The sequence below is a fragment of the Camelus ferus genome, chromosome 1, assembly GCF_009834535.1.
Source record: "Camelus ferus isolate YT-003-E chromosome 1, BCGSAC_Cfer_1.0, whole genome shotgun sequence".
In the NCBI taxonomy this organism is placed as follows: Eukaryota; Metazoa; Chordata; class Mammalia; order Artiodactyla; family Camelidae; genus Camelus; species Camelus ferus.
Window position 1 is genome coordinate 93,150,607 of NC_045696.1, and position 15,059 is coordinate 93,165,665.

At 38.6% G+C, this 15,059-nt stretch overlaps 1 long non-coding RNA gene across 1 annotated transcript; it reads left to right on the forward strand.

Moving 5' to 3' along the window:
• The first annotated feature begins 1,647 nt into the window (after nt 1–1,647).
• Nucleotides 1,648–4,060, forward strand: LOC116665680. Its single transcript, XR_004322315.1, has 2 exons — nt 1,648–1,792; nt 2,859–4,060. It is a non-coding gene; the product is annotated as an uncharacterized LOC116665680 (long non-coding RNA).
• Nucleotides 4,061–15,059: the final 10,999 nt, after the last annotated feature.

A 15,059-nucleotide genomic window follows, 5' to 3' on the forward strand; every position in this document is an offset into this window, starting at 1 on the left:
TTTCCTTAAGTAATGAGAAGAGGAAGGATGTGGGAGCCAACTCAATAATTTTTCTGCCTTTTTTTAAGGGGTTTGATAACTATGTTTGAATACAAATGAGGCTAAAGCTGCCAAAATAAACCTTTATAAACATCATTAGGTCTTGTTTTCTTGTGTCTATACTCTACCAAACTACAGAGAATAGAGGCTAATTATATTTTTAAAAACGAATGTGACCATAACTGGATAAGCAATATGAAATAATAAATTTGACACTTTCCCACTGTTTTTTTCATTTCTAAAAGGAAAGAAAAGAACAATTCTCTTTCATAAGAAACCTGCTTTTATTGGCTCCCTTACATAGAAGGAGGCAGGTGGATTGTGTTAGTAGCTTTTTGACAGCTTTGTTTTGAAAGGTTAGGTCTATCAAGAAATTATCATGGGCTTGTCCTGAGAGGATGCAGTATATGGAAAGTTTAAAGAAAGGAAGAGTGGTCTCACTTCAGAGAGAGGCCATAGACTGGTGGATTACACTGGCCACATTCCTTCAAGAGGCTGAGGTTCCTTCCCTTAATTTGGGGCTGGCCTTACGGCTTCTTTTGATCAATAGAACATGGAGGAAGGCATGCCTTTCAGCTCCAGGCCCAGCTCCTTACAGGACTGTCAGCTTCTCTTTGCTCCTTCTTGGAATGTCCCCTCTTTGGATCCAGCCACCACGGAAGATGCATGGACTAGACCACTGAGTGATAAGAGGCTACAAGGAGGCCCTGGAGGGACAGAGAAGACCATCTTGGACTTTCTAGCTCCATTAGTGCCCCCAAGTGAAAGCAACTGCACGAACGTTCCCAGTTAACACTATGTGGAAGGAAGGTGAGGCTTTCCCACCAAGCTGCCCAAACTGAAGAATCATGAGCAGATATCTGATGGTATTTCAAGCTGTTGAGTTTAGGGGTTACTTGTTATGCTGCAAAAGATAACTGAAACAGGTAGACCGCCTGAGATCGGGAATAAGGGCTTGGTGGTGGGTAACATGGTGGCTGAGACTTGCATCACGTTCTATCTCAGAGATGCGTTTTTCTTCAACATATCCTAGAAGTAACCGAATCTCATACTAAAGAATGCTGTGTGGTTATTAGGAAACTGAGCGCCAAGGCCAGTCAGTGGGAGCCTCGGAAAAGGTTTCCATGGCCACACTTGGTACAGTGGGAGGAGGAATTAGACAGGTTGGAGAAAAATTCTTAACAAGATGACCCCTCACCTTTTCTCCTTCCTGTTTGTCTGGAATTTAGGTGTCACTAATGGAGCTCCAGCCGTCTCCTAGGGCCATGAGATAATTTTGTGAATGAAAGTTGTGCACTAAAAATGGCAGAGCAGAAAAATGCAAGGGTCCTGAGAATTAGAAGACAGTAGAGATTCCACGTCTGGACTCCTTACTTCCAGACTTGTCACTTGATAGAGTAACCATTGTTTCTTTTAGTTGCTTTAAATCTCAGTTATGTAAAAATGAAGGCTTTTCCTAACTGATACATCCCACAGAATGACTGAGGTTACATTTCCCACAGACCTTAGTGGGTAATGGAATGAACCATATTTAATATGATTTAGGAAAGTAAAGAAATGTGATGTTTCCCTTCCTTTTTTTCCTGAAGCAGATCAGTCAGTGACAGGTCTCTGGAGAACAGTGGCATTAGAGCCCATAGAGACGTGATAGCCGACTGGGTTTCTCTTACACACTGAAGATGGTGTGAAGAAAGCTTGGGATTTAAATGGATGCAAATCTGGATTCGGATCCCAGCTCCAGCTCCTCGGACAGGTGACTTAGTCTCTCCAAACATCAGTTTTCCTATGTAAGGAAGGGGGGTAAGGCATTTCACTGAGTTTGGGGAATGATTTAATGAGGTGCCTTATGAAACACAAATTACACTCCCTGGCAGATTGGGAGTCCTCAGTGAATGGCAGTGTTCCAGACTGTGTGTAACGGAGAGAAAGGAGAGAGATACAGAAAAGAAAAAAGTAAAAACAGAGGGACACCCATGAGCCCAGAGAAGAAGGCTGAGGTGTTACAGTAATTTTCAAAGCTCTGCTTCCTTTCTTTCTTCATCCTCCCAAGGAGCAGGGGAAGGAGATACTCTAGTTAGCAGGTTACCAAAGCAGCTATTAAGCCAGACGTCCAGCTATGCGCCCAGGATCTGAAAACAAAACAAAATCTCAAACCTGAGCAGTTGTAAAGAAAACAAATTGGTACAAGTGAAGAATTCACTTGCAGTTTCTCCTTCAGCAAATACTGACAGAACACTTCCTGTGTTCTGAGCCTTGGGGATACAGTGAGAAGGGGACAGACCAAGAGTCTGCGCTGGAGAAACGTTCATTCTGGCGGCAGAGGCAGGCGGCATGAGTGTAGATTAGAGCATATACTGTCAGATACTGAGGTGGGCGCTGGGAAAACACCAAGTAGGTGAAGAGATGGAGAGTGATAAGGTAGGAGACGTGCTTTTAAAAAATAGGCTTTTCAGGTCCAAACAGTATTTAAGAGAATGTGAATTACAATACAAAGGCTTAAAGTTGCTTGATTACTTCATCTTCAAATGATCATGGTGTCATCTGAAGAGTCATACGGAGAGATGCTGATCAATCATTTTCTTCTCTATAGAAAGATTTGACCAAACAGGTCCTGAACACTTATCTAGCACTTACTGAGGGCCCTGGGACTCGTGTTGTGTAATCTCTACAAGCCTCAGTTTTCTTAATTATAAATGAGACCACGGTATCCGCTTCACAAGGTTTGTGGGAGAGCAAGGGAAAAGGTTAAGGCATGTGAAGTGCTTGGCGTACCCTCAAAGCTCAAGGACTATTTATTCCTTTCTCTCTTCCTGGGGTAGGACGTACCAAAAAGAAAGTGATTCAAACTAAAGCCAGACAGATCATTTGTGGAAAGACAAGAATTCTTGATTGTTGGTGTGATGACCCTGAAACTGAGCTTCTGAAGGCACCTGTGGATTGCTGAGACTTCTGAAGGGACCCGAGGCACTCTTGTATCCTTTAATTAGAATAAAGACAATGGGTGGGGACCAATCATGCCCTCACATTCTTTCCGGCTCTGACGTCCTAAATTTAGCATCTGCCCTTTCTTTTTCAGTCTGGAAAGCAGAGTTTCCTAGATAGGAGTTCACTGACTTTTGCAGGCTGGTCTGCATTACAGTCATCTGAGAACTTCTGAAAACAGATTCCCCGATCCTGGCTCTGGATATTTTGATTTGGTAGATTAGGGGTGGGGCCTGGAAATGGCACTGAATCAGATTGTATCAAATCCATTTTAGGTTGGTCACTCACTTATAATGAAAATGTGTAACCTTTGCTTTAAATCCCTAAGAGTAAAATTATAAAAAGCCACAGCAATACTCCTAACATAACTTAACATTTTCCCTACAAAATGATCTACATCCATTTTCATAATTTTACTATTTATTTAAAGACAGATTCTCAAGAGCAAGTTTAAATTTTTCGCTGCCATCTTCAAGTGGATTGTGTACAACAAGCCAGTAGGTACTTTCCTAGACCCTTTTCTTGATGAATTTTAGCTTAGAAAATAGCAAAACTTTACTGCATTTAGCCAGACTTTAAAAATTCATATTTAAGGACATTAAAAATATGAACTTTTAGTCACTACTATTGATACAATTGGGTAAATAACGGGGAAAAAAGCTGGATCTCTACTCACACTGTAAACTGGTATAAATTTCAAATGAACCAAATGTTTAAATGTAAAAAAAGAAAACCATGCAATTACTTAAAGAACATGATTAAAACTTTATAAGATTTGAATAGGGAAGGTCTATGATTCAAATTTCAGACTCCCTGAAAGATTAAGTGAAAACCAAAAATTCTTAATAGCAAAAAAAAAAAAAAAAAAAAAAAAAAAAAAATCACCAAATATTCAAAAACAAACTAGGAAAAAACTCTTCAGGTCATCTTACAAATAAAAACAACTATCTCTAATATAGAGAAAGCTCTTTTATATGAAAGAGTATACATCATTTAAAAAACAAGCAAGGCATAGGAGCAGAAATATAAAAAAAAAAAAGAGAAATATAAATGGTCCCTAACACTTAGATGTTCAAAATTCCTCAAAAGAAATGCAATTTAAAACTCTATTAAGATACCATTTCTCACCAAGTTGGATTGGTAAAAATCTAAGTTTGTCTTCAGGCACATTTCTATGTTGCTAGTGGGAACGTAAATTAGTCCTACTCCTGTGGAGAGTAATTTGACACTAAAAATCAAAATTACAACTGCATTTACCCTTTCACTTGGCATGCCCACTACTGGGTATTTATCCTACAGGCAGGTTGGAAGGCAGTTCAGACCACTTGACAAAGATGTGCCTATGATTCTTTCAGCCCAGTCAAATAATTTTTTCCCTTGTGCAGGATGATGTGGGTGTGAGTTCGGTCCCACCATTTGTTTGTTTCAACAGTCCAAGCATCCAACAAGGGAGGATAGTTAAACATCTCATGTACATTCAAACAATGGAATGCTCTGCCACTGTAAACATGTGGATGCCATTCACGGAAATGGAGAGCCTCCAATCTGTGGTCCCACAAAGAAAGCACAGTCCAGAGCAGCATGTGTTGTCTAACTTTTGTGTAGGAAAGGGAGAAAAAAAAGAGTGCACACCCCCATCATCTTATATTTGAATTAAAAATCTTTGGAATAAATTCGAAACTAATAAAATGGTTGAGGATGAAGGAAGCAAGTTGGATTCGGGAATGGGTGGGCATGAGACCCTTTTGTTTGCTTTGCAATCCCCCTGTGGCTAATAGTTTTATTTGAAAGAGAAGTATCTGACTATAGTTTGTAACATTAATTCTAATAATGGAGCAGGAGACTTTTCACTGTAATCCTTTTTATACTGTTTTGTTTTATGAACCAGAGGACTGTATTACCTACCTAAAATATAAAATAAAGTAAAAAGCCTCTATGAAAAAACAAGAGTATGCTGATTTCATGTGGATAATTAGTATTTTAAATAAAAATAACATTTTGGTCAAACTGAAGTAAAGAAACTACACCAAACAAGAGGAAATTACACCAAGAAACTTGTGTAGTGAAGATATTTTTAGATACATTTTTCTAGAGTGAGAGTGGACCCCATGAACCATGCAGTGTTTCAATATTTTTTTTTCCCCAGAGAGAGAAATCTAACCCTTGAAATGTTATTACAAAGAGACTAAAAACCACAGAGAGAGGTGTTACTAGTCCTCAAGTGTGTATTTTGGCTGCAAGTAACAAAAAGCCTTTTCATAGGCCCACAACCAGGAGGAAGCAGGCCTCTGACATTGCTTCAGAGACTCAATAATGTCACAAAATTGCTTCCAAAGCCCCAGGCAGAAAAATGCATGTTCCAGGATGTTCCAGGATGACAAAGACGAGGAAATGCATCCCCGCCATTGTTTTTATAAGTAATCAAAGAAAAAACAGTAACTCTGCCTAAATCCCTCAGCACACTTTTTTCTTGCCACATTCATTCCTAAATGCAGGGGGATAGCTGGAAAAGTGAGTGTTTAGTTTGCCAGCTTCTGTGGCAGGAGCCGGAAGGGGGAAGAGTGATGGAAAGACTGGCCGGGTTAGCCAAGCAGTCATGGCTGCTCCACCGTGAAAGGTGGGCTGCCGGGTGACGGGCACCGCCCCCCCACCCCCAAGGGCAACTCTGGGCTGAGTTCAGAAGTAGCCTTATTTGAGGCTGATTTCCCCTATATTAAAAGGGATGAAATGAGAGATTTCTTTGAATTTCCTGGGCCTCTACCCTTTGGGAACTGCTCAGCTGTTTCCTGCAGCTGTAGTGTACTGCCCTTTAAAAGTATACTATTCAAACCTCATGCTCATATTAGTGATTATTACGATATTTTAAACTTTCAAAATAGCTACCTGTAAGCACTTCAGTAACCTTCTGAGAAAGTCTCTTCACTGAATATTCTAATGGTCAGAGTGGCACGTTCTTTAAGAAATCTCCTGATGACAAGTCTGTCTGGCTTGGATTGTTTCACACCGTTGGCAGCTTGGAAGGCAGTTCGGCCCACTTGACAGTTAAAGATGTGCCTATGATCTTTCAGCCCAGTCAAATAATTAGTGTAAGCCCCTACAAGAGGGGATAGATTTTTTGTGTCATCATTAGAGAATCCTTTCAATGTAGATTCCTCTGGAAAAGGTAACACCTAACCTTAATGGGAAATAGCCTTCCTCATTCTGGTGATGGAGGCGGGGTGAGATTCAGGAACAGAGGCTAAACAAAGGGTGAAAAGATGTCTTGGTGGGGCATTCTTCACTCATTCAAATACACATTTCTTAAGGGAAGGACAGTTATCCGCTCTAGAATTCACATAGTCTGTGCATTTACTCACTTAAAATTTTTATTGATCAACTGCTACATAAAAGACACTAATGTAGAAAGAAAGGTCAGTGTTGGGGATGAGACTATAGAGGACTTGGGGGCAGTGGTTTTACCACATTTTTAAGCCAAAGAAGCCCATGTTTTAATAACATTTACACAGATGTCCTGTACCTAACATAGATGCAGACTGGGCTGAGTGTGTGTGGCGGACCCAGACCCCTCAGCCTAGAGGTTCTCTTCACTCCCTGATGTCTCTCCAGGCTGCAACTGGATTTTTTTTTTTTTTTTTTGAGGGATTGAAATGAGCACCTGCACTGAACAGCATCCCTTCTGAAGAGCTTGGCTGTTTCACATCAAGGCGCCTAATGTTCACTTAGTGTCCTGATCACAGATGTTGACATCCAACCTTGGGATTCTTGCAATGGCCATGACGTGCCACAGGGGCAAAAGGGGAGAGGGTGGGAGGCATCCTATCTCGCACTAGGGAGGCAAACTGAAATGTTTACAGGAGCACATGCAAAGTACTTAAATGAAGTAACACAGCGGGGACTGAGGTGAACTGAGTGGCACGTGCTCCAAAAGGAGACAGAAGCGCTTCAATTCAGCCTCATTGCTGCCTAGATGCTTATGTGTTTTGGAGAAGTTATAAATTTATATTTTTATGATAATAACTAATTCAAACATTTAACACTTTGCGAGCCAAACAAAACAAGTCTGTGGATTGGCAGCCAGTTTAAATTTCAGATTTAGGCCTTTTGGACTTTCAGACTTTCCTGAGTATCTCACTCATTGACCAAGGTTATGTTGTTTAATTTTCATTGCATATGACTGATCTTGGTCTTATAGAGCAATATGCATGTTGCATAATAGAGGACGAGTTGAGACATAAATACTGAAGGGGTCCAATTGTACACCATCCTATGAGATGCATTAGTTATAATAATAGTTCAGTTAAATAATGTGCATGATGTTACATTCATTCAAATGATGAGATCTGGTCTCTTACTGCATTGCCTCTGGTTACTTCTCTGTTTCAATTTCCTTAGGTGTAAAATGGGGCTGTATTAGTATCCATAGTAAAAGGTTGTTGTAAAGACTAAATGAGATAATGAGATAATGCATGTAAAATAACAGAGAATTAATGATACATGCTGTTGATGTTATGAAGGAGACTCAAAAAGAACACACCTCTTCACTGCCCAAGTTCTGACCAGTTAAAATATAATAAAAGTAACCCATGAAGAATTAAGATATCAGCTTTATCAAGGGTGAGGGCTAAGTTGCAAGACACAACATAGTTTCACCAACAAAATGGCTCACTAACTCCCACTCTTGGCCTTGGAACAACCTATCCAAGGGAAGTTTTGTTTCATAGGAGCAGGGTACTAACTGCCCCTGGTCCAGACACAGAGGAAAGAGAAAAGGCTTAGAGTGTTCGTTCATTCCCACTGTGGACATATTAGCTCCATCTAACTGAGAAATTGTTGACCAATGGCTACCTGCCAATGAGAGTGCACCACGTCCAAGGAGAAGAGTCCATAGTGACAAGAAGCCATGGGTGTTGAGGGGAGAGCCTCCTCAAGGAAAAAAAGGCATGGGGGAAGAAGCATTTTCCCGAAGATTTACTAAAAGCTCAATAAATGGTACCTGTTCTTATTATTGATATATAGAACCCTGACAATTTTTAATTTGGTAGCCTTTCAATTAATTGCAAGATGAGCCCTGCCCAAATGTACTCCTTGTGTCCCCAGACTGGAATTTTGCAAACTGTGTTCTGTAGGATGCTAAGAGAGAAGCTGGGAAAACTGGGTTCTAGGCTCAAATAATTTGGAGAAAATGTGGATTACAGAACAAAATAGAGCTCTTCACCACAGGACATCCTAGTCCTTTATATGCTAATGTGCTTTTGACATGCTGATAAATATGTATAATGAACGCCTCTATTTCAAACTCATTCATGCTGGGACACTTTTCTCCTGGCATGTTTATTAACATTTTAGGAACAATGTTTTGTGGTTGACAGTCAGGGAAAGACTAATTTAGATTAATTTTAAATCAACCAATTTATCCAAATACTAGGGAAAACAACATTAACTATTGTAAATTGTATATCTCAACTTACCGTCAACTAAGCACAAACACAATGAACAAACAGAAAGCAAAGTACATTTTATAATGTCCTCCTGCCTTTAAAAATATTGCTTATATTTTGTTTTTTGATCCAGAAAGGCAAATAAGAATGGTTAAGCTAATTCTCTCTTAGGCAAAGTTTTATTCTTTTGTTCAGTGTGTCTTGCCAATGGCCTTTGTCATTACCAGCCGGGCCCTCCTTCCTGTGAGTGGGCTGGTTTCTGCACATGGGCCACAATGTACACAGCTGGGAAGGAGGAAGGAATTGAAGGTTAGGGCTCATCAAATTCAGGTTTCTAATAAGAGCGAAAGAGTCTTTAAAAACCAGTTTTGACCTGGCAGTTTATTGCTTTCTTTCTGGAGTTTCTTTATAATAAATATTAATAAAGAAGCCATCCATTTCCTTTATCATTCTAGTCCTCAAATGTTGTATTAAAATTTGTTTAAATATTGAATTCTGAATATTTCTGGATTCGTTCAACCAATTGACTCCAGCTTTGGACTCAGCAGGTATAGGTGTCTAACTGGTTTCTAAAACTATGGGCAATGGTTCCTATAGTTTGCCTGCATGACGCTGTGTTTTAGCCGAGATGATCCTGTTAATAAATACAGCAACAGATATTTACAGAGTGTGTGCCAAGCACATTATTTCATTTGATCTCCACAAATAGATTCTGAAATAGGTGCAATTATTTGGCCCGTTTCACAGATGGAGACTGGGGCTTGCAGAGAGGCTAAAGGTTCCTGAGGCCACCCAGTCTGTACAAAGCAGTGGCTTGATGGGAACTCAGGCTGTCTGCACCGCATTCTGCCCTTAACCACCATGTGCAGTTTAAGAATACTTGGAGATACAATTTTAAAAACCCATCTGGTTCTTCCAGGTCTTTGCAGAGTCATAAATTTGTGTGGCTCCAAACTTATTTTGTTTGCTGTTCACATGAATGCATCTATATTTGGCAACTCCTAGGGCTCTCTCAATAATTTAAAAACCACAATGTTCAAACTGTCCTGGGAGGTAGAGATGAATAGGAACAAAGCGTTAGCTAATGCTGTCTAATTGGGCCAGCATGAGTGGCTGAGTAAAAAAGAAAAAGGCAAGTTGGGTTGCGGATGGGATGCTATTAGGATGAGAGAGGGCAGATTGCGTGCCTCTAGCTTTAAGTGGAAATGGATATGATCGAAGCATGACACAGATCCTTGTGCTCAGGAACGTTAAGGATACTTTACAACTGAGGCCGTGGTGAAATAAAAGCAGTAGAAATGCTAAGGCCTCAGATACCTGAAAACTGGCTTTCAAAATATTTGCCACAAATTATGATTTATTGTACACAGGCACCTTTGCAGATGTGCCAAGATTTATGCTTTATCTGACTTGAATTCTGAAAGGGCACCTGATCACAAATGAGGATAAATTACCTCTCCAGATGCAGAAATATTGCCTCTTTCATTTTGACATGTTGTGGTGTGTGTTTTTCCTTCTTTCTGTGGTTACAGCTTGAGAAATGTTCTATCATGTGAAACCGATTACGCTCTGTGAAATCATCTAAAAGTATCTGAAAGCCACATAATGGCCTGGTGTGGCACGTTTTGAGGGTGGGGTTGGGGGAATTAGAGTCCGTGATTTTAATAATCAAATACCAAGGATGAGTATCAACTTTGATCTTCCAGGAGGAACATCAAATTATGCCCCCTGTTCTTCTCTCCCCCTTTCCATCCCTACCCCATTGAGCATAAAGATTTTCAAGTAACTTTTTCTTGAGCTTTTACCAAAGCTTCTATGTGAGATACTAACATGCCTGAAATAGAGTCCCTGTCTCCATAGGAGGTACAGTTGCACGAGGTATCCAACATCCACATCAAATACCTATCACACGAAGGAGGACCATGGCAAGGGCTCTAATGGAGGAATGAAACTTGATGGAACCCGGAACAGGTAAAAACTTCAATCAGCCTGAGGGTATCAGAGAAGGTATCACAGAGGAAGAGACATCTGAGCTTGTGTTAAAGGATGAGCAAGAATTTGATTAGAAAGAAGTATTAGAAAGGCATTTCAAGGTTAAAAGTAGCTTAAATCAAAAAGGAGTGCTAGGATTTGCAGGTAGTTAAAGGTTACATTCCCTGCTAAAGGCATGCAAATCTCATTGAAAGCCAAAACAAAACACAGATGCATTTATTTCAGACTCAGCCTGGGGACAGCTAGTTTTCAACCCTTGGGTTAAAGATCAAAGGGCATTAGCCACAGTCAACAAACCCCATCCACCTCTCAGTACTTCAAATCAGCTTTTTTATTGCCTTTTTCTTAAAAGATGAGCAGATAATCAGATACCTAAGGAATCTTAACAAAAAATATAAAGACTAAAAAACATACACAAAAATAGACAACTTGAGGAAACCAAAACTATACATAAACATGCAAACACTGAAAGGAAAAATTACCATTAATTAATGTTCTTAGGGAGGTAAGAGACAATATTATATCCTTGAATCATGAGTAAGAGGCTATCATAAATAGAACATTAAAAAAAACTTGGAAATAAAAAAAGTGATAGCAGAAGAAAAGATTAAATTAATGCTCAAATAAACAACCTAACTATACAACAAAAGGAACTAGAAAAAGAACAAACAAAACCTAAAGTTAGTAGAAGAAATCATAAAGATCAGAGCAGAAATAAATGAAAGACTGAAAAAACAGGTCTATAAAACTAAGATTGTTCTTTGAAAAGAAAAACAAAATTGATACACATTTAGCCAGACTCATCAAGAAAAAATGAGAGAGGACTTCAAATAAATAAAATCAGAAATGAAAAAGAAGAAATCACAACCAACAGAAATACAAACGATCATAAGAGATTACTATGAACAACTACATGCCAATAAAATGGACAACCTAGAAGAAATGAACAAATTCCTAGAAATGTGCAATCTCCCAAGACCGAATCAGGAAGAAACAGAAAATATGAACAGACCAATCATCAGTACTGAAATTGAATCAGTAACAAAACAATGCTCAACAAACAAAACTCCAGGACCAGATGGCTTCACAGGTGAATTCTACCGAATATTTAAAGAGTTAATACCTATACTTATGAAACTATTACAAAAAATTGCAGAAAAAAGAATGCTCCCAAACTTATCCTATGAGGCCAGCATCACCATGATACCATAACCAGACATAGATATCACAAAAAAAAAGAAAATTTCAGGCCAATATCACTAACACATAGATGCAAATCCTCAACAAAATACTAGCAAACCGAATCCAATAATATGCTAAAAGGATCATCAAGTGGGATTTATCCCAGGAATGCAGATTTTTCAATATCCTCAAATCAATTAATGTGATACACCACATTAACCAATTAAAGAATAAAAAATCATATGATTATCTCAATAAATATGAAAAAAGCTTTTAACAATATTTAACATTCATTTATAATGAAAAAACTTTCCTATAGAGAGAACAAAGCCCAATATAAAAAAGGCCATATATGACAAACCTACAGCCAACATCATACTCAATGGTGAAAACCTGAAAGCATTTCCTCTAAGATCAGGAACAAGACAAGGATGCCCACTCTTGCCACTTTTATTCAACATAGTTTTGAAAGTTCTAGTCACAGCAATCAGACAAGGAAAAGAAATAAAAGGAATTCAGAATGGAAAGAAAGAAGTAAAACTGTCACTATTTGTAGATGACATGATACTATGTATTCTAAAGACACCACCAAAAACCTGTTAGAACTAATAAATGAATTCTGTAAAATTATGGGATACAAAACTCATATGCAGAAACATGCTGTTTCTATACACAAAAAACAAACCATCAGAAAGAGAAAATAAAGAAACAATTTCATTTTCAATTGCATCAAAAAGAATAAAATACCTAGGAAAAATCTAAGATTAAAGACCTGTACTTTAGAAAACTATAGGACACTGATGAAAGAAATTGAAGAAGACACAAATGGAAAGATACGCCATGCTCTTTGATTAGAAGAGTTAATTTTGTCAAAATGACCATACAACCCATATTACCCAAGGTAATCTACAGATTCAGTGCAATCTCAAATTGTTAATGGCATTTTTCAAAGAACAAGTAATTCTAAAATTTGTATGGAAGCACAGAAGACCCCAAATAGCCAAAAGAAGATCAAATAGTGCTTTGTAAAACTTGGTAAGAATAGTGTTTTGTTTTTTGTTTTTGTTTTTGTTTTTGGAACTTCATACCTTATTTATAGCTGAAAATTTGTACCTTTTTACCAACGTCTCCCTCTTTCTCCACCCCCAGCCCCTGGCAACCACTTTTTTTTTTACAGTTTCTATGAGTTTGACTTTTTACTTAGATTACAAATGTAAGTGAAACCATGCAGTATTGTTTTTCTCTGCCTGGCTTATTTCACTTAGCATAATGCCCTCAAAGTCCATCCATGTTTTTAGAAACTGCAGGATTTCCTCCTTTCTCATGGCCAAATAATATTCCACTGTGTGCATATACCACATCTTCTTTATGCATTAATCTACTGATGGACACTTAGGCTATTTCCTTATCTTCCATACTTTATCCAAAGAGAAACAAGGAGACATTAAGAGTTATACACAGAACTTCTATGTGTAGAATATATTGGGACAGATAAGGATGCATGAAGAAGGCTATTACAACAATCAGTGTAATAGAGGCCTAAACTAGGGAAGAAGCAGAGAACTGGTGAGTTGTAGACAGAAACAGGACATACTGGAAATTTAGACCTTTATGATTGATTGAACGTAGTGATGAGGGAAAAGGAGGGCAGGTACTGAGCGCAACTACTTGAATGGTAGCACCATTCTCAAAGATAAGAAGAGGGGCAAATTCTAAGGGAAAGAGCTTTAGTTCCACTTTCAACATATGTAGAGTTTCATATGAGAGTCTAATAGCCAAGTGAAAATGTATATTTGAATTTATGACATTAGCGCTCTAAAGAGAGAACTGTACAGGTGACATTAAAGTTGAGAGTCTTAGATAATAGTTGAAGGCATACATATAGAAATTATAAAAGAAGAGTATTGAGAGTATGAAAAAACATCCCTAGCCAGAACCATGAAGAGGACTGCTATTTAAGAAATGGAGGAGTACGTGGCTGAAAAAGAAATTAAAAGTAGCCAAATAGGCAAGAAGAAAACGAGAAGACAAAGTATTAGGAAGGAGGAGAATCCAATGAAGAAGAGAAAATATGGCAGAGTGGGAATAATTAGTAGAGCAATACACTTGAGAAGATGAGAAGTGAGCTTCAGAGAGGGAGGCAGGCTAGCTCCTCCAATTCAATAGAAGAGAAGATTAGATGCAAATGCATGCAAGTGTTAACTTAGATGGTAGTAAGCAGACTTGAGTCCAAATCTGCTTGATCCTTTTTTATCTTGGAAGTAGGAACCAAGGTCATCTGCTTAGAGTGAAAGAAACAGTGGGTTTGGAGGTCTGAGAAAACAGAGAATGCTTGAAATTCCCTTTGTGGAAAATGACAAATAAACCTATTTTTAAAATATTGGGGCAGGGGTGGGTATAGCTCAGTGGTAGAGCTTATGTTTAACATGCACAAGGTCCTGGGTCCAATCCCCAGTACCTCCATTAAACAACAACAAAAAAAATGATAATAATAAGCCTAATTTCCTACCACCCCACCAAAAAAATTTTAAATATTGAAAAAACAATATTGAAGGATTCCAGGTAGCTGTGAGCACCCAGGTGATGTTGGGAACTTGGCAGTCTGTTACATGATTTTCTCCCACAGCCTAAATCTGGCAGTTAAGATCTACCAGGCTTCACAAGATGCTGTCTTTAATCCTTGCTGTCCTCAACCCACAGTGTCACATCCAAAGAATTTATCATTTCTACTATCCATTACCTTGCTGTAAAAATTCCTGTTCCCTTCCACAGCCAGGGGTTGGGTAGAGGTAAGGTATTTCTTATCTTAGTTGGATGGGGAACCTCTGGTAATTCTAGAAATAGTCGGTGGCCAAATTTCACTCTAGTTGGCACATATACATAAAACTTAGCATTTTTAATAAAATTGAGAATGATAACTGAGACCATCTCTGACAACAAGACCATACATAGACAATCAAAGTCAACATGATTTTGTTTGTTTCAGGGAAACTTTGTCTTGGAATGAAAAACTATAAACCAACATATAACTTTACTATTTGCTCCAGAAAATTCCTAAGGATTAATTAATTGGAGATAGTAGTCTGCTCACCAGGGCAAACTCTTGCTTATCAAACAACTGTTTACAAATCAAGTCTTCCTTCAACACCCTTGTCTTGCTCTGTCAAATAATCCTGAACTATTATGTCGCAATCTTTGCTGAATCCCAGTCTGTTCCCCATGTTGAAAAATATGCCTTAAACCACTGGAGCCCAGCACCAAAGCGCTATAAATACCCCACTTCTGACTTGCCCACAGCTAAGACTCTGTCATAGCTCATATTTTGGGGTGTTTAAAAAGGGAAAAGTTTAAAGATAGAGCAGAAAACAAGCCATTGCAATCCAGAACTTCTCAGCAGTTCCTAGCTATAAAATCTCTCCCCCAAGG